Source organism: Panicum virgatum, chromosome 9K (assembly GCF_016808335.1).
Source record: "Panicum virgatum strain AP13 chromosome 9K, P.virgatum_v5, whole genome shotgun sequence".
Taxonomy (NCBI): Eukaryota; Viridiplantae; Streptophyta; class Magnoliopsida; order Poales; family Poaceae; genus Panicum; species Panicum virgatum.
Genome location: NC_053144.1, coordinates 17,139,759 through 17,166,076, shown reverse-complemented (window position 1 = coordinate 17,166,076; position 26,318 = coordinate 17,139,759). Strand labels below are relative to the sequence as shown.

The window sequence follows — 26,318 nt, the reverse complement described above, 5'->3', positions numbered from 1 at the left end:
ATAAAAAAAATGAAGGTCCACATTCATCATAAAAATAAAAAATAATATTGAAAAAATTATTGTTATTAACGAACTGGACTACATAGCTGCATGTACTAGACTATATAGCTACACCTACTGAGCTTTGTTTACACTTTGAGCTTTGCTTACACCTGTGATTTGACAACTCTGTTAGCATAAAATTTCTTGGAACTTGGAAGCCTCTAATTTTCCAGGGCCCGCCCTGAAGGAGGCCATGGATGGATAGGATCGGACAAGAGCCTTCTAGGCGACGATACGTCTAGCGACGCACGCACGTCGCTGTATCTCACTTTGCATCCGCACTGCACAGACACAAAACGACTTTGGGACCAACGACCTTATTATGAGTTCCCCTGTTAGCACCAGGGTTTACCTTTTCGGCGAAATTTCGCCGAAATTTTGGTGAAAATTTCGTTTCCGCTAGTAGCCGGTAAGTGAAATTTCGGTACTTTTCGTCATTTTCCGTTTTGAAATTTAAAAATTCAAAAATATTTATAAAAAATTCGGAAAAAAATATGATAAAAAACTAGGTGTTCTTCTGAGCAAATAGGACTAGAACACACTCAAATCTAAGATCATTTGCTAGGCTAAAATTGTATTTTAGTTAAAAAACAAGGTTATTTGTAGTCTAATGAGGTAGAATTTGAGTTGGCATGAGAGTTAACGAAGTAGGAAAGCACACCTTTCAGAATGCTTTAACAATTCTCTATACAAATTGAATCCAAAAAAAAATTTCAAACACTGTCACATGAATTGATAACTAATTCAAATCATGTTTGTCTCGGATTTAAAACAACTTTCAATTAGATCAACCAATATATCTGAAATTTTATAGGCATATCTGCAATAACAAGAATAATAAAAGTCTAGTTGAGGCCTAAGAGAGAAAATGGAAGTTGTCACATGAAATGACAAGACTTTTAATTGGTAGTTTTTGAAATAATTAATTAACTTTCAAACCATTGCTCAAATGAAAAAGTTCCTAAAACAAAAGTTGTAGATCTCGAAAAAATGAACAAAGTTGGTATTCAAAAGTTTTTCATTTGACCTCGGGAACAGTAGGAAAATCACAACTGACATCATTTTCCGGTCGGAAATCACCGAATTTCGGTCGAAATCACCGAAATTTCGGTCGGAATTCACCGAAATTTCATTTTTTGAATTTGAATTCTCTATCCGTTCGGAATTAGCGAATTTCGGCGAAATTTCGGCCGAAATTTCGTTTCCGGCAGTTGGCGGGATTCGGTAAAAAAACGAAAAGGTGAACCCTGGTTAGCACCTAGCATGACTGCAGGTACTGTTGCCTAGCAGCGGATTGCTAGTACCAACACGGCCGGCCTACACAGACTGTGCAGCGGAGAACAAGAAGTTCTCACTCTGACAAACTCGGCATATTAAGGCAGCTGATCATGTTAACTGGTCCTGCACATTTCTGATGCACAGCCAACCAGTAAAAATATTTGGCTTAAAAAACGGCAGCAGAACTAGAAATGAATTGTTCAGCAAAAACAGCCAGGACACCACAAGAGTTTCGAGACAGGGAATATATATCTCAGCATTTAAGAACAGAACGGTATGGTCAGTGGGTGAGGTGTCAATCATCCGAATCACATAAGAACCATGTGTGGTAAAATCTCATGTCATGGAGCATGGACACAAAGAATGTAAAGAATGGGCACACGGCCAACGGAATGAGCAAGCGTACCTGCTTGGTCCCATCCCAAAAATTTTATGCAGTCAAGAGATTAGATGTCCTATTTTGGTTTGTCAGCGCCACTGCTTGGCAATCTCATCGTCTAGGACTTGGGCAGCCTGTTGCCTGGAGCTCTCGTCCAGACTGCTATTGCTCGGCAGTAGACTACGCAGGGCTCGCAGCTCATCGCGGCTGGCTCGCTGGAACAGCCCCCTCAGGAGCGCAATGTGCGGCGGGCCCTGAGGTGGCGGCATATGCCGACTGCCACCGTCTCCAGCAACATGGGGCCTGGACCTCCAATACTCTGTGCAGATCCGATCTCTATCCTGCACCTCGATTGCCTGGAAGGAATTCAAATAATATCTCAGTTTGCACAGATTCAGTCAGACTCCAAAAAATTTAACAGAATAGGGCAAGCTGCATTACTACATCGTTAACAAGCCAGGAAGGACAGCTAGCATCTACCATGGTAAAATTATGCAACCCTGGAACAAATTTTCATTTCTCATGATGTTGGTGTGCTACAGAGTTTCTTTTTCATTTCTTAAGACAAGTGTGTTTGAGATTTCCTCACCTGAACTATTACCGGTGACAGCAACCCAAACATTTCAAGACCATCAACTGATCCTGGTGGCTGTAGTGTAGGAAGGTTAGCTCTTCCCATGCTGAGTTGCTTCCGTATTTCCATATTCAGCCTCTCACGGACCATGCTCCAGCATTTGGTAGGAGAGACATTGATAAAAACTTCGCCTGGAAAATTTTCTACAGTCGCCTGCAAATGCATCAACTGACAGATATAAACATACTGAAGAACAGGTGCGCAGATGGTACAGAAAAACTGAAACTTACCATAAACAGAGGTCCCTGCAGTCCAGCGTCTAATATTTTAGATATGTAGTACGTCATCTGTGTTGGATCCATAATGCTGAAGTATTTCACTCTGCTTCTGAACCCTGTATTTACAAAGATAATCATGCCAAGGAAAAGAGCAAAACATATATCAAACTGCTGACGAGAATCAAATCTGAGGAAAAACATCCATGAGTAGTAGTTTACAAACAACAAACATTCCTCTAGCATGAATATTGTCATACGCAATATATTAAAAGCACTTAAGGATGGCAAAGCAGCAAAAAGTAGCTCCCAATAACAAAGCTGCTTCCAAATTGAAAAGCAGCTGGAAGACGCATGGACGTATCCATTGCCAGGGAAAAACAAACCTTTTGGGAAAATTGCTTGGGTTGAGGACCACAACCTCCCAGATAGAACAGCACCGATTTCCAAAAGTTCAACTGAGCTCTTGAATCGATGCACAACATTGGCTATGCGAGGACCCTTCTGTGGACTTCCATTTTCCAAAGCAGGTTGCACAAATAGTGGTGAATGCCCCCGAGCTTCCAGACCAGATAAAGATTCAGATTTTCTTTGAAGGCACCCATCATTTGGTTGCTGATTACAAAAATTTGGATGACCAAGATGGGCACTGCTTGAACTAAAACCTCCATATGTATTTTTCACAAGTGAAGGGCCTGGAAGTGGCTTTGAAGCAAAGACACTCGCTGATGCTTCCGGAGAGACAGTTTGTGCTTTTGAAACAGTCCTCGCAAAGTGCTGACTTGATGCAGCACGAATCTGATTGCTATCTTTCTCTGTCATCACTGACGCATTAGTCTCTGGTGTTATGTGTATTTTATCCTTGTAAGAGTAACACGGAGATGCATTAGTGTTAGATGTCAATAACCTATGGGAATTGATTGAGCCTTCCGAACTAGGCTTCATGTTGCTTCTATGATCAACCATTACTGGCAGAGAGCCGTATGCATTTTTATTGTATTCATCAGAAGTGCTTAAGGACCTTGTCCAAACATTGGAAGAATATGATTGACCAGTAGGAACTGGCAAACTTGGTGCTGTGTTTTTGTCACCTCCAGGCCCTCCATTATACTGTAATTGGCTGGCACCAGTATTTAGTGTACATGCTAAATCATTCTTCACCCATGGCTCCTTTTGTGGTGAAACATTTCCCAACTTTAGTTGCTCTGCAGAAGGATCAGCAGTATTCATTTCCGAACAAGCTGAGTTCAGCATCTTATTTACACAGCTTTTCTGTTCATTGCAAACCAGTGAAGATGACAATGATACTGTTGACGCATGTGACATGTAGGACCTTCTGGGGGCATCAGTTGCTCTCCGAAGAGTCTTCAGATCTTGCTCCTTTTCTCGTTTAACACATGAGCTCAAACTTAATCCAAGATGAGAGACACCCCACCTGTGAATGGCACTTTACTTCCCACCCAAAGCATCAGCTAAGATATTTAGTTCATTGACATCATAACGGAATAGGAAAAGTCTTTTACTCCAGTCACATGAGCAAAGCTGCTTCGCATGTATAAGGCAAGTATATTTCTCTGGGGAACATGGACAACCACAGGCAGAAAGATGCAGATCATAGTAGCAAAATGCACACTCCCTATCTGCAGAATCATATTCAGCATCTATTTTTCTACATTGGGATGGAGAGATATATCCTTTCTTTGTGTCAACTCCATCTCGATTCTTGCCTATGCAGGAAAATTGTCAGATTTCACTGCATTTTAAATAAAAAAATACTTGTAAATAGTTTAATAGCCAATTTACCTTAAGTGACTTGCATATGGTGCTGTCAGGTCCACACATGCTTTTCCACCTCAAGTTATCAGCAGTATTTCTCTTGAGGAAAAGAATGTCCCACTGAGCTCTTATTGCTTCTTTTGCAGCCCCAAGTAACAGCTTATCATGTGAAATAGTTATTTTCCGGGCTTGTTCACGATAAAGCTCAACAGCATCCTGCCCAATTGGTAACCAATCTATCGGTGCCACATTAACAGCTTCCGCACAATTGAAACCACAATTGAAACCAGCATGGTATGCCCGTGGGAATGTCAGGACAAACTCTCCCTCATGCTGAACACATTGGTAGACCGGTACTCCTTCAGATTTAAGCAATGATGGAGAAAATTGAGTAACCTGCACAAGGTGTTGACATCTTATAAATGCACCCCCCATGGCGAAATTTGAGTAACCTGCACAAGGTGTTGACATCTTATAAATGCACCCCCATGGCCCCATACATTTCATACGTACCAAAAGGAAGGCAACTCGCGCAAACATCACAAGCCACGAAAAGCCAAATCCCACATATCTGCCATCAGATCGTTATACTAAATTTTCATCTTGCACATATGTTGAAAAAATAATGTTAACCATCTTTACTTTGCACAAGTACAGTTAAGGTTTTACTGTCTATTGCACATGCAAATGTTTGATTTTAATGCAATAGCATTTCATGAGGCGTTATATGGAAACCTGCAAGATTTCAACAAGCGGTTTACTTGCTGATGCAATTTTTGGTCTAGGAAAGCAATAGTGCCTTCCTTTTAACACCACGCAGTGCCACTGCCACAAATGTTCATTATTTGTAATGCTGTTACAACATAATCAGAGGGAGGGAGGGAGGGAGGGTTGCAGGTTTTAGATTCCAGACAAGTGAGAAGACACAGTAATGGTGGGTTCATACCCTAAACCCTAGTTGACAGTCATCAATCAAGAGAGAAACACTTACCAGGTTGTGAAGCAAATCAGGCTGCTCCTCAAACAAGCCAGGTAGATGTTTCCTCATCGCTGCCTCCAAATTCACGGCATCCTTTCCTGGAACTCCGTACCACATCTTTGGAGCACCCCAATGCATGTAGTTCAGAGAGTACAAATGATGGTCTTCAACATGCTGTCAGCAGACACCCAGACATGACATCATAATTAAATTTGGATAATCTATATACTTAACATAATTATAAGAGAAGTAGTAATTGTGTTGACAACCATCATACCCAGCAGAATGATGAAAAGCACATGCCAACATATACCCAAGGGATCAAAACACCAGAGATGTCACCACCCTCAAACGATAGAACTGAACCTTGTAGTCTAGGCAAATTGTTTAGATTCCAACCAGATTCTGCATACTTATGCTCACCATCAGATTTTAATTCAGGAGAGAACTTTGGAAAACCACTACCAAAAGTTCCAGTCTCCAAATCGGCACCATATATTACCTATATGAGAACGGGTTTTCTGACAAGTTAGAAGACAGCACAAATATATGTTAAAAACATCCCTAACAGATATAAGAACTTGGAAGATGCTACTACAGGCAACTCGGTCGACAGACGTAACAAAGCTGCACTGAAAATGAGGAATGTGGAGTACTCACTCCTGGTTGTGATGAGTGAATTGTCAACCGTGCGGTGTGATCATGTGCTTGGTCTTTGGTTGCAGGTACACGGGCGTCGAGTGTCGACGGAGAGCTGCCGTGGAGGTGCTGTGGCCGATGGACCGTGCAGTGGACGGCGGTGAAGGGCAGCCGGGACCGGAGCTCGGGCCAGGCGGCAGCTGTGGCGTCCACTCCTGGATCGAGGGCGCAAGCGCCGACGGATGGCGGGTTTCTTGGTTTGCGCCACAAAACCAAACTGGTAGACGGCGGTTGAAGACGCCAAGTCGTGGAGGCACGGGCGTCGGTCTCGGGACTGGCGGAGGAACGGGCGTCGACGGCGTCTAGGGCCTCGCTGCGGGCGAGGAGGTGACGAGCAGCGGGCGACGTCTAGGGCCGTCAGAAGGTCGAGGCGGGAACGGCGTCCAGGGCCACGGCGTGGAGGCGGGAATCTTCCCGCGCATGGAGTTTTGGCGGTTTTCTCAAAACCGGCCACCTACCCGGGTTTCGCGGACCCTCCAAAACCGTGGACCGGATCTTCATCTACGTGGCGGCATCGCAGAGAAGACTTCGATTCGAAGAAAGAACCTCGGCCGTCGGATGAGTTCTTGTATCTTTTTCCGGTTTTGTCCCTACGGGCTTTCTAGTGGCTGATTAAGTCTAGGGGTAGTTTAGTCTTTTAATTCTAGAGTTAATGGGCATAAATATCCCCTCTCCCACTCTCTCTTTTTCTCTCTCTCTGGCGTCCAGAAGCAGCCGCCCCCTCTCTCCCAGGCGTCTCCTCCTTCTCCTCCCTCTTCCTTCCTTCCTCTCTAGGATTAGGATTTTAGGGATATGGATTTTTGAGACTCTTGTATGAAATTGATTGGGAAAGGAGGCCCTCTCCTCCTTGTGCCCTCGAGGCTTTTGAATTCGTGTCAATTTCATACATCTTGTGCCTTGTTTGGTTGAAATTCGATTTTCCCGTGTCGATTCTTGTGCACGAGATGAGGGGTTGTTTCTTGATGATCACGTGACTCTTTGAAGTGATTCTAATCCATCTAGCCTAGTGCTAAAGCCTGCGGAATCACGAGTCCCTTCGAAACGATGTTTTTGCGTTCTTGAGAAAACCCCGTTCTTGCTCGGGAATTCCTCGATTCCTCCCAAACCATGGAGTGATTCATCAATTCCTTCTGTGGACATGTTCACAAGTCCTTTGTGATCATGCCTACAAAATTTGGTGAGATTTGGACTTGATTTGTCCCTTCGATCATCAAGTTTGTCAAAAGTCGCGGGCTGAAAAATTCGTTTCTGGGCATGGGTAGACTTTTTTCTATCACCGGTTAAACCGGTGCTTGTGATATGTTGCGTCGGATCAACCGGTGAGTTGGTTTTTCGGCTGATTAGGGTTTTGGTGTTTGGTTCGTTGCACCGGCGTATAGAAGTCTCTTAGCATCGGTTCAACCGGTGCTCAGTTTGATCCGTTTTGCAGTCTCTCTGGACAACTGCACCGGTGCTTTGGATTTGACTGCGTCAGTTTAACCGGTGCTTGGTAAGTCAGTTTTGGAGCCTCTCTGGACAACTGCACCGACGCTGAGTTTTGATTTTGTCAGATCATCCGGCGCACTATCGCCGGTTGAACCGACGCTGTTTAAACCGTAGCATCGGTTTAACCGGTGAGTGCTTCTCCTTTGTTGCCGGCTCTGTGACATCGGTTGAACCGGTGAAGGTTTTCTTCACACATCGGTTTAACCGGTGTTCATATACCGTGTTTGTTTTGCACTGTTTCTTCGTGTTTGCTTCCGCGTTTGTTCTCGTTTGTTCCTAGGGGCGTTGTGTGCTGGTGTAGCTCCTCCATAGCTGCTTCACACTTTCTCTAGGACTCTAGGGTTTGGGTGAGTTCTTGGGATTAGGCAAATAGCTTCTGTTCGCGAAATTTTGAATCGGCTCCCATTCACCCCCCCCTCTGGTCGCCTTTTCGGTCCCTTAATTGGTATCAGAGCTTGGTTAATGTTTTCATTACCCTAACCCGTTCGAAAACCATTTGGCGACCATGACGAGTCTTAGTAAGATCCCTGTGTTTACCGGCGAGGACTATGCCTACTGGAAGGTTCGCTTGCGGGCTTTCTTGCAGAGCTTAGGAGCCGAGGTTTGGGATATAACCAAGAATCAGGCTTACGAGGTGCTTGCCGTTCGGACCACTCCTTTGCAAGTGACCGAGCATGAGGCTAATGCCAAGGCTGTCAATGCCTTGTTCGCTGGCATTTCTCGTGCGGAGTTCTCACGCGTCCAGGGTTTTCAGGAAGCCCACAAGGTTTGGACGTGCCTTGAGAACTACCACGAGGGCACACCTCAGGTTAAGGCTAGGCTTTTCGAGACTCACTGGCGTGAATATGAGAACTTCACACAGAGGCCGGGTGAGAGCATTGGCGACATGTTCAGTCAGTTTCAATCGATTGTGAACAAAGTCAGTGCGAACAGATCTGCTGATGCCCTTGACTACACAGAGCATGAGAAGGCTCTCAAGTTGCTCTACGCACTTGACCACTCTGTGTGGGATCTCAAGGTGAACACAATCATCGAGTCTGCAGGCTATGAGACTCTGACCGTGAATGAGCTCTTTAGCAAGCTCAAGGCCACTGAGGTGGATAACTAGACACGAGCCAAGCTCAATGGTGCCCCTCCTTCCAAGAGCATCGCTCTTGTGACTGGCTCAGGTGGATCGAGCTCTAACGCTAACTCTGCTCTTGGCTTTTCTCTTGCCTCTTTGCCTTCTGTTACAGATGAGCAGTTTGAGACGCTGGACGACGACGACTTGTGCCTCCTCATCAACAAGTTCCAGCGTGTCTACCACAACAGGCAGAGGAGGAAGAACCCCGGGTGCTACCACTGCGGCGATCCGAACCACTTCGTCGCCGACTGCCCCAAGAAGTCCGGCGGTGGCCAGAACAACAACTTCGACTACTACCGCCACCGCCACCGCGACCGCGACGAGGGAGGCTCCAACAAGGAGCGTCGGCGTCACAAGCACCGCAGTCGTGACCGGGACAAGGGAGGGTGCTTCGACAAGGAGTCGCTCAAGAAGCGCTTCCAGTATAAGGCCAAGAAGCGGGAGAAGGCTTTCTTGGCACAGCTCAGCGACCTCGACAAGAGCTCCGACACCGACCGCTCTTCTTCACCTACCTCCGACGACGATGACAAGAAGAAGAAGAAGAAGAAGCGGGACAAGGAAGCCACCGGCTTCATCGGCCTTTGCTTGGTGGCCGGTCGGCGCAAGAGTTTCTGCACCATGGCAGGCGAGGCAAATGGTGCTCGTGCGTCTCCAGGTGGATATGCTACACCGACGCACGACGACTCTTCTCCTGGATCCGAGAGTGATTCAGAGGTAAACTACACTATCGACCTGCTTGATACTGAGGTTAGGGAGTTGTACGCCGCTCTCGACAATCAGAAAAGGCTGCTTAAGGAAGCAGCTAGAGAGCGTAAGAAGCTTAGGGCTGAGCTGGCATGTGCTAGAGAGAAATCTGGTGAGGATGAGTGCGCTGGCTGCATATCTCACATGAATGATCTTGTTGCTCTCCGTGCTAAGCATGATGAGAACTGTAACAGAACCGCCCAAATTTAACCGGTTTAAGTGCGCTAACTATCATCTTAATGGTTAATCAAGTTACTGTGCACTTAAAACGGTGTAATCCGGACGTCTGTCGGTTTAAGGATCGAAAAACACTGGAAGTCTCGCACGAGGACGAGCACAGATGATTATAAGCAGACAAAAGTTCTCAAGTTAATTTACAAACAGAACTTACAACAAGTTTACGTAAAATATCAGAGTTCAAAATGCAGTGGAAATTAAAGAGAAGTTTAGTTTAGAAGAACAACGATAACTACGCTGACGTGAGTACGTTACATCGAGCCCACCGATGTGAACCCTGGTTAGCTCCAACCAGCAGCAGCTACCTAAAAATAGGGTAACAACAAACTCTGAGTATACTAATACTCAGTAAGGCTTACCCGACTATGGTATATACTTAGCCGACTCCTAAATATGCAAGGCTTTTGGCTCTGGAGTTCTTTTGCTGAAAAGCCACTAGTACTGGAGCCTTACTTTCAATATTTTAGCTCCAATTAATTTGATAAATAACACTAGATTTGCCTGAACAGCTAATACACATATGGATGATCATATTGTCTTTTCAAGAACATAACCAAACATCCACCTTTCATTTTTCTGTCCTTTCAATCCTTACTACGATGTGACGCATTAACCAAGGCTCTCATATCCGCGAGTCATGGCGAATTGATCCGATTTAACCTTGCAAGGTGGACCTAACTCACACGCCCAGTGCGACCCCGTCGAGTCACACCATGCAACTATTCTCATGATTACCCCGAAGTTTGAATCAAGCCCGCAAACACCCGGATGATGAGCCCCGCACGTGCGAACACCCGGTGAACCCGTGGACGACTTCACCATCCGTCATCCCTACCCAGCACCGCAGGTCGAGACTCAGATTCCGACGCAATTTAGGTAATTAGCTTACCGGTTTCGACTACCTCCTACTTCCGGCATGTGGTTAGTACTGTTCAATCCTCAGTCAAAGGGCCAACAACAGAACGGTCCTCAATCGACACAGGCGGAGACTCAAGTTTTCTTTAACCCATAATCATGTCCAACTTTCCTCCGCCCGGTCTCCATTTTCTTTCCTCATTAATTCATTCTCTAGTAACATTTCCATAAGTAACAAGACCTATATCTCGCGAGTGACAGAAAATCACTCGACTTTTACCGAGTTCCTACTTAGCAAAGCATTTCTAACGACACCTGCATACTAGTAAAAACTCATAGGTACCTAGGGAGAAACATGCATACTAGGGTTCCATACAACTCCTAACAACGTAAATGCACAATACTTAAATAATAATATTGAATACTGAAATTAAGGTTTATGCTCCGGGGCTTGCCTTGCAGGTCAGCAGGGTTAGTGGCTTCTTCGGGAGCTGGATCAACGTCTTCTCCTAGCTGCGGTTCTCCTGCGGAAGGCTCCTTGACCGGCTCGGCAATCAGCTCGTAGGCGACTTCGGTTTCAGTGTCTATACAAATAAAATATGCCATGCATGAGACTCATGAAATGATGCAATGCACTACACACAATGAAATGCATGGACCAAACTCCAAAAGCATCTACGGAGCAACCTCACAACTAGGTTTACGACAGAAATGGTTTAGAACTGATGTACAGGCTTTGATTCTAATGCCTTTTAAGTGTTTCCTATCAAGCAAAAGTTACTAAACTCACTTCGAAGTATTAAAATACAACCCTAGAACAACATGGATCAAAATAACCATGGGCTTGTTTTGTTGCAAAAACACATGCATGAAAGAATTAATTACAACAATTATAAAAGAAAGGAGCCTAGCTAGGAACAAATTAAAAGCAAGTACCTAACTTACAGATATGATCAAGTCACAAGAATTTATCAGAATAACATGATTTTGATAAGCATGCCACACAATTTTTCCAACATTTATTGATGAAAGAAAACATTTATTTTAACCCTAACAAGTTAAACTAAACACGATTAGATTTACACAAAAGTGCACAGCACCCACACCTGAAATTTTTACAGTGGATTACACATACAAAGATTAGGCCACTGCATAAATTTCATGATTTTTAGACAAACAGAACAACCGATATTAAATAAACTAGCTTAAACACAACCCAAAATTTTAACAGGGCAAAAATGACATTTCACAGCATGAGTATTTTTCCTCTGAAGATCTTGATTTTAGAAACCTAACAAAATTTAGTTTGCATTTTTCTATATTTTTCTACAAATTTTCATAGCTTTCAGCCAAAATAACAAAAAGAACAAAACTACCCTTAACCCCCCCCCCCCCCTCCCTGACCCGCGGGCTGTAGCGAAAATGGCCTCTCATGCCATATTTCAATATAATGTTTTGGTGATTGATATAGACAACACAACACTTGGACTAATGTGATTGTTAAGATGACCATTCTCAGGCTTTTAGGTTCAAGTGATGACAAAGAGAAGATAGGCGTAGCTAGGCCTGAAGGGCCGCCCCTACGGTGGTTCCGCCCCTCGCGGGTCTCAGGGCAGCGCCCTGAAACCTCTTCGGTCCAAAGGACAGAGACTGTGAAGAAATCAAGTCAAAACGAACAAGACAGAGACAATTTGCTATCACCGGTTAAACCGATGATGAGCCAATTGTACTCATCGGTGCAAAGGACCCAGCGTCGGATGAACCGACGATGCCTGAAGTCAACTCGTCGGTGCAATGACTTGAAGTGAAGACAGACCCAGAGGCACCGGTTAAACCGACGATAAAGAAAAAGTGAGCGTCGATGCAGTTGTCCAGAGACTCCATTTTTCGGGGGGTTTCTGAACTTGCACTCACCGGTTAAACAGACGTTAGTTTTGAGAGCGTCGGTCGATTGATCAAGTAGCCGTTGGAGTAGTAACGGCTAAGTTGCTGGGAAAATACACTCACCGGTTAATCCGGTGATGGCGAAACTGGAGCGTCGGTTTAACCGACGATAAGAATTTTTGTCAGCCTTTCCCAACGGCTCTTTTGGGGTGTGTGGGCTATATATACCCCCAAGTCCGGGTCATTTGTGTGTACTGGAGACTAAGGAAGCATACTACACTTGAAGAACACCTCCAACTACCATAGAGCTTCATTGTACATCATATAGGCTTAAGCACACTTGTGAGAGTGCTTAGTGCTTGTAATAGGGATTAGTTCTTGCGAGAGCTCCTTTGAGAGAAGTCTTGTTGTGGCAAGCATCTTGTGTACTCGTCGTGTGACCCTCCGACTTGGTGTGGAGAGACAACGACACTTTGTGCGGGGATGGAGACCCCTCTTGGTGAGAAGCTCCGATAGTGAAGATGGTGCCGTGGGTGACGCTTCGAGAGAGACGGTGGCGGTGGCCTTGTCTTGGTGACTTGGGGTCACTTAGCCTTTGCTTGCAGAGAGCCTTGGTGGCGAACGCAAGACGGTGATCAAGCGGGGAGACTCGGCATCACACTTGTTCGTGTTGGACAAGTGGTCGTGGACGTAGGGAGGGACTTGGTGTCCTAACCGAACCACGTTAAATCGTGTGTCTTGGTGTCTTCACGGGAGTTTGCATATTCTCTCCCTTACCTCTTTACTTACCGTATTATGTTTCCGCATTTACTCTATCTTGCGTGCCTTTACTTTCCTAGTTAGTTTGATTAGGATTGGCTATAGGTTGCAAGTCTTTTAGGGGTAAGTAGAGAGTAGCATAGATAAACCTTAGTCATGACTAGCATGTGTAGGACGTGTTAGGTTTATCTTATGCAAATAGATTGAGCCCTAGGATAGAAAGCGATTAGCGACCCTATTCACCCCCTCCCCCTCTAGGGTCGGACACCCCGGTGATCCTTACACGGGCCCCACCCGTCAGTGGAATAAAGAGAGAGAGGGAGAGAGCTCCCCTGCTCCACCCCGGCCACGCACGCCGGCGGCGCGCCGGGCGCGAGCGCGGTGGCCGTGGTGGCCGGCCGGCCTAGCAGGGCAGCGCGGCGGGCTCGCGTGCAGGGAGGCCCGCGCGCTCGTGGCCCACGCAGGGGCAGCGCGAGGGCGGAGCCCGGCAGTGGCGGCTGGGCGGCGGCGGCATGCGGCGGCGCGCGGCTGCAAGGCTGTTGCGGCCGCTGTGGAGCAGGGCGGTTGCGGGGCTGGACAGTGTGGGGCTCAGGGAGGCCAAGCGGCCCCGGTGCACGTGGCGGTGGCGTGCGGGTCCGCGTAGGGGCGCTCCGCGGCGGGCGAGCGGCAGAGGTGGCGCGGCCACGGCGGCACAGCGACGTTCCAGAGGCGGCGGCACCGGATTCGAAGGGGAAAGAGGCCGGGGAGGATGAGTAGGGCATGGGGAAGCTCACCATGCTCTCGAATCGGGCGGAGGATGGCCGGGGAGGGGTCGTCGGCGTGAGGGGCGGAGGTTCGACAGAGACGGCAATGGAGGCCGGGGGTCTGGAGGCCGATTCGGCAGGAGAACGGCTCAATTGAACTCGAGATGGGGTGGAGGAGGTTCGGGGCAAGGCGAATCGGCTCTGGGGCGTGGAAAAATAGGGCGGGACAGCGAGGGATGGTCGGCACGGCGGCCGGCGGCGGGCTCTGCTTGGCTTGCTCGGCGTGAGCTCGAGGGAGAAGACGAAGGGGAGGGGAAAATGGAGACGGCACCAGAACTGGATAAGCTCGGGCTCGCTCGGCGGTCGATCGTCGCGACGGCCGACGCGTGGCGTCGCCGGCGCATCGCCGGTCGCGGCACGGGCGCGCACAGTGGAGAAACAGGGGAAGATCATTGGAGTTTCAACGAATTTTTGACCCAACTTTGACCATCCAAAACCCAAATTTTTATATGGAAACATGAAATTTGGCCAAAATAAAAGTTGTAGAGGAAGAGAAGATCTACAACTTTACTTTTGGGCGAAAGTTGATTTGGAGCTCGGATTAGAGAGAAAAACGCGATCGAACATAGCTAAGTTGATGAACACTATGCGTGCTTAATTAACTCTAATGACCAAATTAGGATCATGATTAGCAAATTAAGAACTAAATTAACACAGGGTGTTACAAGAACGTAGCGAACTTGGATGTTACCAAGATCTCGCTGGCTGACGTGTCTCACGAGCTAGCTAGGGCCAAGCATGAGCTTGAACTGGCCAAGGACGCTCCTATCGTTAGTGATGTGCTTGAATGTGATGAGTGCTCCATCTTTAAGTCTGATCTAGCTTCTTTGCAGTCTAAGTTTGCTACTATTGTGTGTGAGCTAGAGGAGCTTAGGTCTAGGGCTGTTCTGCTTGGCGCTTGTAAGTTTTGTCCCACGCTTAGGTCAAAGCTAGATGAGAAGAACGCCTTGATTAAGTCTTTTGGGAAGACTAAGGTCGGGGAGTCTAGCCCACCTATTGATTGTCATGTTTGCCCTTGTCTGATTTCTGATTTGGATAATCTTGCGATAGAGAAAGCCAACCTAGAGAATGAAAACACATATCTTAGGGCGATTCTTAGTTGGGTTTCTAGTAGTGAGCCGCAGTTGGGCATAATGATCAAGCAGTTTAAGCGTGGTGATGGGTTTGGGGTCGTTTACACCTACATGAAGTCAGACTTTGACATGCTGTATGGTAAGATCGGCAAGGCTGGTGGAGTTCCAAGTGCTCTAAACACTGCTAGCACGAGCACGCAGCCTTCGCTTGTTGACCCCGTGGATGGTGTGCTGAAAGAACCACAAAAAGCACCTCCACAGAAGCAGGTTTGGGTTCCAAAGCCCAATGAGCTGAGGAATCCATTTGATATGCTCCCTGCTGCCACAGCCTAGGTTGCCCATAAGAAGAGGGCTGCTCCTCCCCGTCCAAAGGTGGGGCCTCCACCTCTCAAGAGAGAGGTGAGGTACCACTGCGAGTACTGTCACAGAGACGGTCACTTGGAGGAGTTTTGCATCAGGAGGAAGCGGGCTGTGAGGCGTGAGCAGGAGAGACGTAACTCGGACATGTACTCTGCTCGAGTGCATGGTCCTCCTCGGCATGGTGGTAGGCAAGATGCTAGGGCGCGCTGTGTAGGTGGAGGACAGGGAGATGGTGGTGATTACTGTGCTCCAGCGGGTGGTCGCTTTGCCGGTCGTGCTCCTGGTCGTCCTCAGTACGGCTATGGACCACGGGACCGAGGCTTTGGAGGAGGTTACGAGACACCACGCTTTCCTCGCGGTGGTGGTCATCAGCCTCGCGGTAGACGGGACAGGGGATACACTTTGTCTGATTTTGCTAACCCTTCTATAGAGCAAATGGCTCGATACTGGTTTGCTTCACACTTTGCTAACCCCAGTGTTGAGACATTTGCTCACCCTTTGTCTCGCTACTGATGTGCAGGTTGGAGGCTTGGAGAACAGGTGGATCATGGACTCCGGTTGTTCGCGCCATATGACCGGGAATGACAGATGGTTCTCCAGCCTCACCCCAACGCGCCACAAAGAATACATCATATTTGGGGATAATAGTAAGGGCAAGGTACGTGGTGCTGGCGCTGTTAGAGTTTTTGATCGCTTCACCCTAAGAGAGGTTGCTTTGGTTTTGAATCTTGGCTTTAATTTGCTCTCTGTTTCGCAACTTCTTGGTGAGGGGTTTGAAGTTCGCTTCAAGGAGGGTTATTCTTGTGTTTTAGATTCCAGAGGAGATTTGGTTTGCCGGATTTTACCTCGCGATCGGGTTTTCTTGGTTGACTTCTCTGGAACTTCTCTTGGTCCTCCTTGTTGCTTGTTGGCTGGTCCTTCTTCTGACTTGTGGAAGTGGCATAGGAGACTTGGACATCTGAGTTTTGACTTGTTGTCGAGACTTAGCTCACTTGGCCTAATCCGAGGATTGCCCAAATTGAAATTTGAGAAGGATCTTGTTTGCCATACGTGTCGCCGCGGGAAGATGGTTGCCACCTCTCATCCGCCTGTTAATCAAGTGATGACCACTCACCCTGGAGAGTTGCTACATATGGACACTGTTGGTCCTTCTCGGGTGATGTCTGTTGGTGGGAAGTGGTACGTTCTTGTGATCGTGGATGACTTTTCTCGCTATTCTTGGGTCTTTTTCATGAGAACCAAGGATGAGGCTTTCGAGGTTGTTCGAGACTTGATCTTGAGGTTGAAAAATGAGCTACCCCAGGCCATGAGAGCGATTCGCGGTGACAATGGCACAGCATTAAAAAATACTCATTTTGACACCTTTTGCAGTGATCAAGGTCTTGAACACTAGTACTCTTCCCCCTACACTCCATAGCATAATGGAGTTGTAGAACGGAAGAATCAGACGTTGGTTGAGATGGCTAGGACGATGCTCGATGAGCATAGGACTCCTAGAAAGTACTGGGCTGAGGCGGTTAACACCGCTTGTTATGTGTCCAATCGTATTTTCTTGCGTGCTTTCATGCACAAGACTTCTTATGAGTTGCAATTTGGACGCCATCCCCGTGTTGACCATATCAGAGCTTTCGGTTGTCGGTGTTTTGTGCTGAAGGAAGGAAATCTTGATAAGTTTGAGTCTCGATCGTCTGATGGCATTTTTATCGGTTATGCCTCTCACTCTAGAGCTTACCGTGTGCTGATTATTGATACTAATATCATCAGAGAGACTTGTGAAGTCACTTTCAACGAGACTGCACCGTGCAATTCTTCTGTCTTTGAGGTTGCAGGAGATGATGAGCTCGGCATCCCCATCTTTGAAGATGAGGAGGAAGAAGCTGCGGAGGGTGATGCTGAGGCTACCACGCGTGCTGTGGACCCAGCCGTCTCCGCCACGAGCTCGGACGATGATGACGGCCCCGACCCGACTACATCTACTTCCCGGGGGCCGATCGAGCAGGTGACTCAGCCTTCACCAGCTGCACCTGAGGAGACACCAGCTTTGATTGAGGAGGAGGCGACTTCGACAAGGCAAGCACCGTGACACATTCAGCGTCGTCATCCACCTCAACAGATGCTAGGTGACCTCAACGAGCGAGTAACACAGTCCAAGATAACAAGTATCGCTGGCTTTGCTCATTTAGCGTTTGTTGCCTCTTTCGAGCCCAAAGATGTTGGACACGCACTTTCTGACTCCAATTGGGTCAATGCCATGCATGAGGAACTCGAAAATTTTGAAAGGAATCAGGTTTGGGTTTTAGTTGAGCCTCCGCCTGCTTGTAACCCCTTTGGAACCAAGTGGGTTTTCAAGAACAAGCAAGGTGAAGATGGGTTGGTAGTGCGGAACAAGGCTCGACTTGTAGCACAGGGGTTTTGCCAAAAGGAAGGGATAGATTATGAGGAAACTTTTGCCCCGGTAGCACGCTTAGAGGCGATTGGAATCTTTCTTGCTTTTGCTGCTTCCAAGGGTTTTAAAGTTTTCCAAATGGATGTGAAATCTGCCTTCTTAAATGGATTTATTGAAGAGAAAGTTTATGTGAAACAATCTCCTGGTTTTGAAAATCCCAAGTTTCCAAATCGAGTTTACAAACTTCAGAAAACAGGCGCCTAGAGATTGGTACGATAGGCTTAAAAACTTCTTGCTTGCTCAAGGTTTTAAAATGAGATGTGTTGATAAAACCTTGTTCCTCATGCGCTCTGGCTTTGACTTTTTGTTGGTTCAGATATACGTGAATGATATTATCTTTGGTGGCTCTTCTCACGCTCTTGTCTCCAAGTTTTCTGAGCAGATGTCCAGAGAGTTCGAGATGAGCATGATGGGTGAGCTGCAGTTCTTCCTCGGGCTACAGATCAAGCAAACTCCTCACAGCACGTTCGTCCATCAAGCAAAGTACACCAAGGACTTGCTGCGGAAGTTCGACATGAGTGACTTGTCTCCTCAGCCAACTCCGATCAGCACATCGACGGCGCTTGATGCGGACTTGGATGGCGAGGCGGTGGACCAGAAGGAGTACAGGAGCATGATTGGCCCTCTCCTGTACCTGACGGCGACCCGACCGGACATTCAGTTCGGAGTCGGCCTCTGTGCGCGATATCAGGCTTCGCCATGCACATCCCACAAGCAAGTGGTGAAACGCATCTTCAGGTACTTCAAATTCACTCCTGAGTTCGGTCTTTGGTATTCTGCGGATTCATCTCTTGTCTTGGTTGGCTTTTCGGATGCCGATTTTGGCGGGTGCCGGTTGGATTGCAAGTCGACTTCTGGCACTTGTCACTTTCTCGAAACATCTTTGGTTTCGTGGTCCTCTCGCAAGCAAGCTAGTGTAGCGCTCTCTTCCACAGAAGCCGAATACGTTGCCACTGCTAGCTGCTGCTCTCAGATTCTTTGGATGAAACAAACCTTGCAGGATTATGGGTTGAGTTTTGGTAGGGTTCCCATCTTTGTAGACAATATGTCTTCCATTTGCATTGCAAAGAACCCAGTGCTCCACTCCAGAACCAAACACATAGACATCAGGTTCCACTTCCTGCGAGATAACCATGAGAGAGGCCACATAGACATGATCCATGTACCATCCGAGAGGCAAACCGTAGATATCCTTACCAAACCACTTGAGCTTGAGACTTTTGCTCGCTTGCGAGGGGAGCTTGGGGTTTGTTACCCCTTTTAGTTGCTAGTTTTTCCTTTGATTAGCTTTGTAGGTCTTGGTTCTGTTTCTCTTTGGTTTTCTAGGTTTGGTAGCTGCATTTTGCATTTGCATTGTACATTTCAGCATTTTGCATTGCCTCACTTGCACTAGTATTCTTGTATACATTGTTATGACCTCCTGTTGCTTGCTAGCGTGAGTTTATAAATGTGATCATGAATAGCTTGCTCCACTGTGTATATGACATCCTCTGAGTTAAGCTATTTTGATTTGAAAATTCGAAAACATGGTCACCCTGTCTTGGCAACTGGCATGATAGGGCGTGTTGATATGCTTTGCTATCTTATTCATGCTAGTGTAGCTTATTGATACTTAACATGTTGCAATTCATCCTAGTCAAGCAATTCATATTTGACATGATCTAAAAATTTGATAAAATTGCTTGAATTATTCTTGAAATGGAATGGGAAGATCCAGGTGGGATTGCTTGTCACACTGATCGAGCTTTCGGGGCGGCTCACTTTGCACTTGTGAGAACCCGGGCAAGGCTGTGCATGACTGAAACGAGTGTCTTAAGCTTTTGATTGCCTTTGGCATAGGCTTGACCTCGTTGCTAAGTAAAGCATGACAAGCTTTCAACCCCTGGCATTAACATTTGCTTGATATAATTGGATTGCATAATGGATGTTTGCAACATGCCTTGGCTGTTTTTGACTCACCTGTATGAGTTTGATTAGCACTGGTTTCCATTCCCTACATGTTAGTGCTAGATCATGGGTGATGCTTTTATTTCTGCTAAACTGAACTTGCTAAGCTCTAGACTTGATTTGATATACCCTATTGAGTTAGATGCAGGTCTTGTTTATGGATGCACACGTGCTTGTGACTAGATGTTGCTCATATCCTTGTATCCCTGAATGCTTTCACTTACACCTCCTGCATTGCATTCATTGCATAGCATATGTTCAGGGGGAGTCTCAATTTCAGAGGGAGCTTTAGGTCTGTTTAGCCTTGATGTGTGCATGTGCCAACAAGGGGGAGAAGTTTAGTGATCGAACAAGGGAGAGAATTGTGACCTAATTAGCTTTTATTGTTTTCATTATTGTAACTTGTGGACCCGTGATGTCGGTGTCTGATACTCGTGCTTATAGGCCGAGCGACTCTGTACCGGGGGATATGATCTTTTCTTCTTGAGAAACAAGTTGAATAGAGGGTTCAGGGTTCGTCGCCCGCCCTCCTATCCTTCTATGTGTGCTTGCTGTGATTTGCTCACGTCCCGGCGATCGCCGGCGGCAACAGGGTATTACATAGGGCGCGGGGAAGACGGCACCCAGCAGCGCCCCGCAGAACCAAGCATAGCGACCGCCGCCCACCCGACGTCCTCGTGGTCAATCGCAGCGGCGGCGCCCATGGACAGCGCGCCGGCCGCAGCGAGGAGGGAGGTCGCGAGCGCCTGCGGGAGGAGGCCGGGCGACGAGCGGATGGAGCGTGAGCAGGAGGCCGGCGGCACAGGAGACCGAGGAGCAGGTGGAGCTTGAGGGAGCTGGCGGTGGGGGCGATTCAGTCGGCAACGGCGAGGAACGGCCCGGGCCCGGCTGGATCTGAGCATTGGACCGGACCGGACCGGGCATCAAACCGGTTAGGTCATCGGTTCGCCGGTTTATTGGTCCAATCGTTAAGAACTGATTGAACCGCGGTTTAACAGTATTGGACGGAATGAATTGAACTGTCCAAAAATACTTCAAACCGTGCAATAAAATAATATATAATATATAGTTAGCAATATATAGTTGATCATATATATAAATATAAGATGATAAAAAACACAATTATATAACCAGCTTCTCGGTGCTCTAGATTTGATTTACAAAATATGTAAAAATATGTGTATGAAAACATATTATATATTGTATGAGCACTTATAAATTGGTGCAAAAATAACTAAAATAGTAATCTAAATATTCGCCGTTACAGAACAATCTCGCCTTAAAATGGAATACACCATTGCAAAGAACTCGTTAAAATAATCAAAATAGATATATTATTTATCTAATTTAGAGCTTATTTGAAAAAGTAACAGAATTGTGAAATTTAAAGGCTAATCGATCCTCAAGCGGAGCGCTACACATGCAACATCCAATTCCAAAGTAGCAGGCCAGCAGTCCAGCGGGCCCACCGCATCTAAAATATAAAAGATTTCCGGCTATGTAATTAGATAAGTAGAAGGTACTTGTTGGTCAATAGTATTGTGAACACAGGTATACCGTTTATTGACCGATGATAATGGTGCGTAATTTATCAAACACAGTTGTCGACTCATACTTCCTCCGCTCCATCGTTTAGCTTTCAAATTTTATTTAAAAAAAGGACTGTTCATTTAAATTGTACTCTCTCTGCTGGCTGCGTCAGGTGGCTGGTGCTTATTTATTGTGAGAGAAAATTACTGCCGACTGGCTGGTGGCTGATGCTGGTTTGACGTGAGAGAAAAATATTGTTGGTTGGCTGGAAAAGCAGCCAGCAAAATAGAGGGAGTATAATATGGCACGGTCTTCCAAATAACACTTTAACTATTTATTTATCATATATTATATCACTTATGGTTCTAAACTTATATTTATGGTAAAGTATATATTTGATTACCAATCCAATCATATAAAGTTTATTATACTATAAAAATAAAAAACAATAGTCAAATTATTGGTCAAAATTTACAAGTTTTGAATCGTGATATGTGTGCGTGCGTTATAAAAGTGGAAGGAGGGAGTATAAAGTCCATCTAATTAAAGCAATATCAAATACTAAGAAATAATTACATAGAGAAGGGCATGGAGCCAATCAAATGCTTAAGATGATGTTATGTTCTAGTTCCAATCCATTTGCATTTATTGAGGATCTAGGGAATCAAATAAACAGTGCGCTCTTCAATCACAACTGCTATAGTTCATTAGACGTGACATGATTATTTTCCACTCTAATAATATGTCTGAAATTTTCTAAATGAACAGTCCTGTGATGAGGGAGTAGTAAACAATGGTACTCCTTTCAAATTGTATGTTATTTGACTTTTTCGACACCAAATTTGACCACTCGTCTCATTTATTGGCACAAATTTTTAAATAAAACGAGTGGTCAAATTTAAAGTCAAAAAGTCAAACGAGCTACAATTTGGAATGGAGTGCACCAGCACTTTCTGGCGTGCTTTGTTCTCCTTGGTGGACACTAAATTGCAGATGAGTTCGGTGTACCACCCTCAAACTGACGGCCAAACGGAGCGGGTCAATCAATGCTTAGAGAAGTACTTGCGTTGTGCGGTCAGTGACATGCCTCAACAGTGGAGATCCTGGCTTTCATTAGCTGAATTGTGGTACAATTCTAACTATCACTCTGCCCTGGGGTGTTCCCCTTTCAAGGCTCTTTATGGGTATGAGGCCGAGCTGGGTACTATGCTGCCTGTTACTGCTGATTCCTCATCACCAGCTTCTGAGTTCCTGCAACATCGGGAGACACAACTAGCTGCTCTTAAAACACACTTGGCTGCAGCTCAAAACCGGATGAAACTTCAGGCCGATCGGTCTCGCTCTGACCGGCATTTTCTGGTCGGCGAACAGGTGCTACTGAAACTCCAACCATATGTGCAGCAGTCGGTGGTCAGTCGTCCGTACCCCAAATTGGCGTATAAGTTCTTTGGTCCTTTTACAATTACTGAGAAGATTGGTGCTGCAGCATATCGTCTTGACCTGCCTGCTCACAGCTTAATCCACCCGGTGTTCCATGTGTCACAGCTTAAACATTTTACTCCTAATTTCTCTCCTGTCTACACTGACTTGCCTAAGTTAGTGGATCTCAGCACTCAAGACCTGCAGCCGGAACGTGTGCTGGATCGCCGCCTAGTCAAGAAGGGCAACCAGGCTGTGCCACAGGTTCTTGTCAAGTGGAGTCATGTGCCCGAACCTTCTGCTACTTGGGAAGATCTGTACGTCGTCAAGGCGCGTTTTCCTGATGCTGTTGCTTGGGGACAAGCAACTTCTTCGGCCGGGGGAGGTGTAACGTCTACAGCGAAGGCGGGAACGGCACAAGGCGCCATCAACGTGTGACCTGATTAGCTTTTATTGTTTTCATTATTGTAACCTGTGGACCCATGATGTTGGTGTCTGATACTCGTGCTTATAGGCCGAGCGACTCTGTACCGGGGGATATGATCTTTTCTTCTTGAGAAACAAGTTGAATAGAGGGTTCAGGGTTCGTCGCCCGCCCTCCTATCCTTCTATGTGTGCTTGCTGTGATTTGCTCACGTCCCGGCGATCGCCGGCGGCAACAGGGTATTACATAGGGCGCGGGGAAGACGGCACCCAGCAGCGCCCCGCGGAACCAAGCATAGCGACCGCCGCCCACGGACAGCGCGCCGGCCGCAGCGAGGAGGGAGGTCGCGAGCGCCTGCGGGAGGAGGCCGGGCGACGAGCGGATGGAGCGTGAGCAGGAGGCCGGCGGCACAGGAGACCGAGGAGCAGGTGGAGCTTGAGGGAGCTGGCGGTGGGGGCGATTCAGTCGGCAACGGCGAGGAACGGCCCGGGCCCGGCTGGATCTGAGCATTGGACCGGACCGGACCGGGCATCAAACCGGTTAGGTCATCGGTTCGCCGGTTTATTGGTCCAATCGTTAAGAACTGATTGAACCGCGGTTTAACAGTATTGGACGGAATGAATTGAACTGTCCAAAAATACTTCAAACCGTGCAATAAAATAATATATAATATATAGTTAGCAATATATAGTTGATCATATATATAAATATAAGATGATAAAAAACACAATTATATAACCAGCTTCTCGGTGCTCTAGATTTGATTTACAAAATATGTAAAAATATGTGTATGAAAACATATTATATATTGTATGAGCACTTATAAATTGGTGCAAAAATAACTAAAATAGTAATCTAAATATTCGCCGTTACAGAACAATCTCGCCTTAAAATGGAATACACCATTGCAAAGAACTCGTTAAAATAATCAAAATAGATATATTATTTATCTAATTTAGAGCTTATTTGAAAAAGTAACAGAATTGTGAAATTTAAAGGCTAATCGATCCTCAAGCGGAGCGCTACACATGCAACATCCAATTCCAAAGTAGCAGGCCAGCAGTCCAGCGGGCCCACCGCATCTAAAATATAAAAGATTTCCGGCTATGTAATTAGATAAGTAGAAGGTACTTGTTGGTCAATAGTATTGTGAACACAGGTATACCGTTTATTGACCGATGATAATGGTGCGTAATTTATCAAACACAGTTGTCGACTCATACTTCCTCCGCTCCATCGTTTAGCTTTCAAATTTTATTTAAAAAAAGGACTGTTCATTTAAATTGTACTCTCTCTGCTGGCTGCGTCAGGTGGCTGGTGCTTATTTATTGTGAGAGAAAATTACTGCCGACTGGCTGGTGGCTGATGCTGGTTTGACGTGAGAGAAAAATATTGTTGGTTGGCTGGAAAAGCAGCCAGCAAAATAGAGGGAGTATAATATGGCACGGTCTTCCAAATAACACTTTAACTATTTATTTATCATATATTATATCACTTATGGTTCTAAACTTATATTTATGGTAAAGTATATATTTGATTACCAATCCAATCATATAAAGTTTATTATACTATAAAAATAAAAAACAATAGTCAAATTATTGGTCAAAATTTACAAGTTTTGAATCGTGATGTGTGTGCGTGCGTTATAAAAGTGGAAGGAGGGAGTATAAAGTCCATCTAATTAAAGCAATATCAAATACTAAGAAATAATTACATAGAGAAGGGCATGGAGCCAATCAAATGCTTAAGATGATGTTATGTTCTAGTTCCAATCCATTTGCATTTATTGAGGATCTAGGGAATCAAATAAACAGTGCGCTCTTCAATCACAACTGCTATAGTTCATTAGACGTGACATGATTATTTTCCACTCTAATAATATGTCTGAAATTTTCTAAATGAACAGTCCTGGGATGAGGGAGTAGTAAACAATGATACTCCTTTCAAATTGTATGTTATTTGACTTTTTTGACACTAAATTTGACCACTCGTCTCATTTATTGGCACAAATTTTTAAATAAAACGAGTGGTCAAATTTAAAGTCAAAAGGTCAAACGAGCTACAATTTGGAATGGAGACAGTAGTAGCTACCAGTATTAAGTATGAGTTTGATTGAATACATATTAGGCACTTTGACTTTCCAATCACATAAATGGTTGCCTTGCTGGAGGTGTACTGTTGCAAAGGCTGGAAATTTATCCTTTTTTCTAAAAGGTACTCTTAAGTTGGTCCAGTACATTACGTACTAAGCTCTTCCAAATTCACCGGCAAAACCAGAGGCGCGGACCCGTTGAAGGCCACCGCCACCAGCTTCTCCGTGGTGGCCTCCGTGAGATGGGCGCCGTCCCAAAAGACATGGCTCGCCCTGTCGGCGCAGAGCGCGCTCGCCGGTGTGCATATCAGCAAGGCAGTGCTGTTCCCCAGAGCACAGCACGCCGCTTTCGCTTCGGCGAAGCCTGCGGTCACACCGGATTAGATTAGCCCACAGATAAATCACTGTGGATCATCGGTTGATCCATGCCTCAATCTCACCATTCGCCTCTGGCTCCTGAATGTACCCCAGCAGCGCCGTGTACTGGTCGAAGAAGGAGGATCGGAAGCCCGGGCGCCGCCGCGTGCTGCTCATGTCGCGCAGGACGGCGGCCGCCGCGGCGCTGTACCGCGCCGACAGAGAGCTCGCCTCCGCGTCGCACTCCATGGCGAGGCTCCGCTGCCGCAGCAGCGGGTAGCACCCGAGCGGCCCGGCGCCGACGAAGAACAACCTGCGCACTCCCAGCTCGTACATCCTCTGAAATTCGCATGGTGTTCTCGATTCAGACAACTGATAGAACATGGATCGGAGCGCAGTACGAGGAGCTGTCGAGTTCAGCGCATCACCTGCAGTTTGCGTCTCAGGGACTGCGCCAACGAGCCGATGAACTGCTGATCGGAGCTCGTCCGCCGCTGATCTGCGGGGCCTGATGATGACAACACGCGGGCTGCGATGTCGTTGCAGCCGATGCCGACGCCCGACGGCGAAGATCGATCTCGCCACGTGGATCGAGGCCCGAGCCTGGCCGAGCTGCTGCACCAGTCCTCCGTAAACGGAGGAGTAGTCGCGCTCGATTTGTTCGTCGAAGCTGATTGTCAGGCCCTGCAAAATGTCCCCGCAAACCCAACTCTAAATTAATAAAAATAATTAAATGGTTCAGTTTTTTTTTGTCACAATTAAGACTTCAATTTCCGAC

General features: G+C 46.4%; 1 pseudogene; it reads right to left on the bottom strand.

Moving 5' to 3' along the window:
• Nucleotides 1-1,550: 1,550 nt before the first annotated feature.
• On the bottom strand, nt 1,551-25,876 carry LOC120647770 (annotated as a pseudogene).
• Nucleotides 25,877-26,318: the final 442 nt, after the last annotated feature.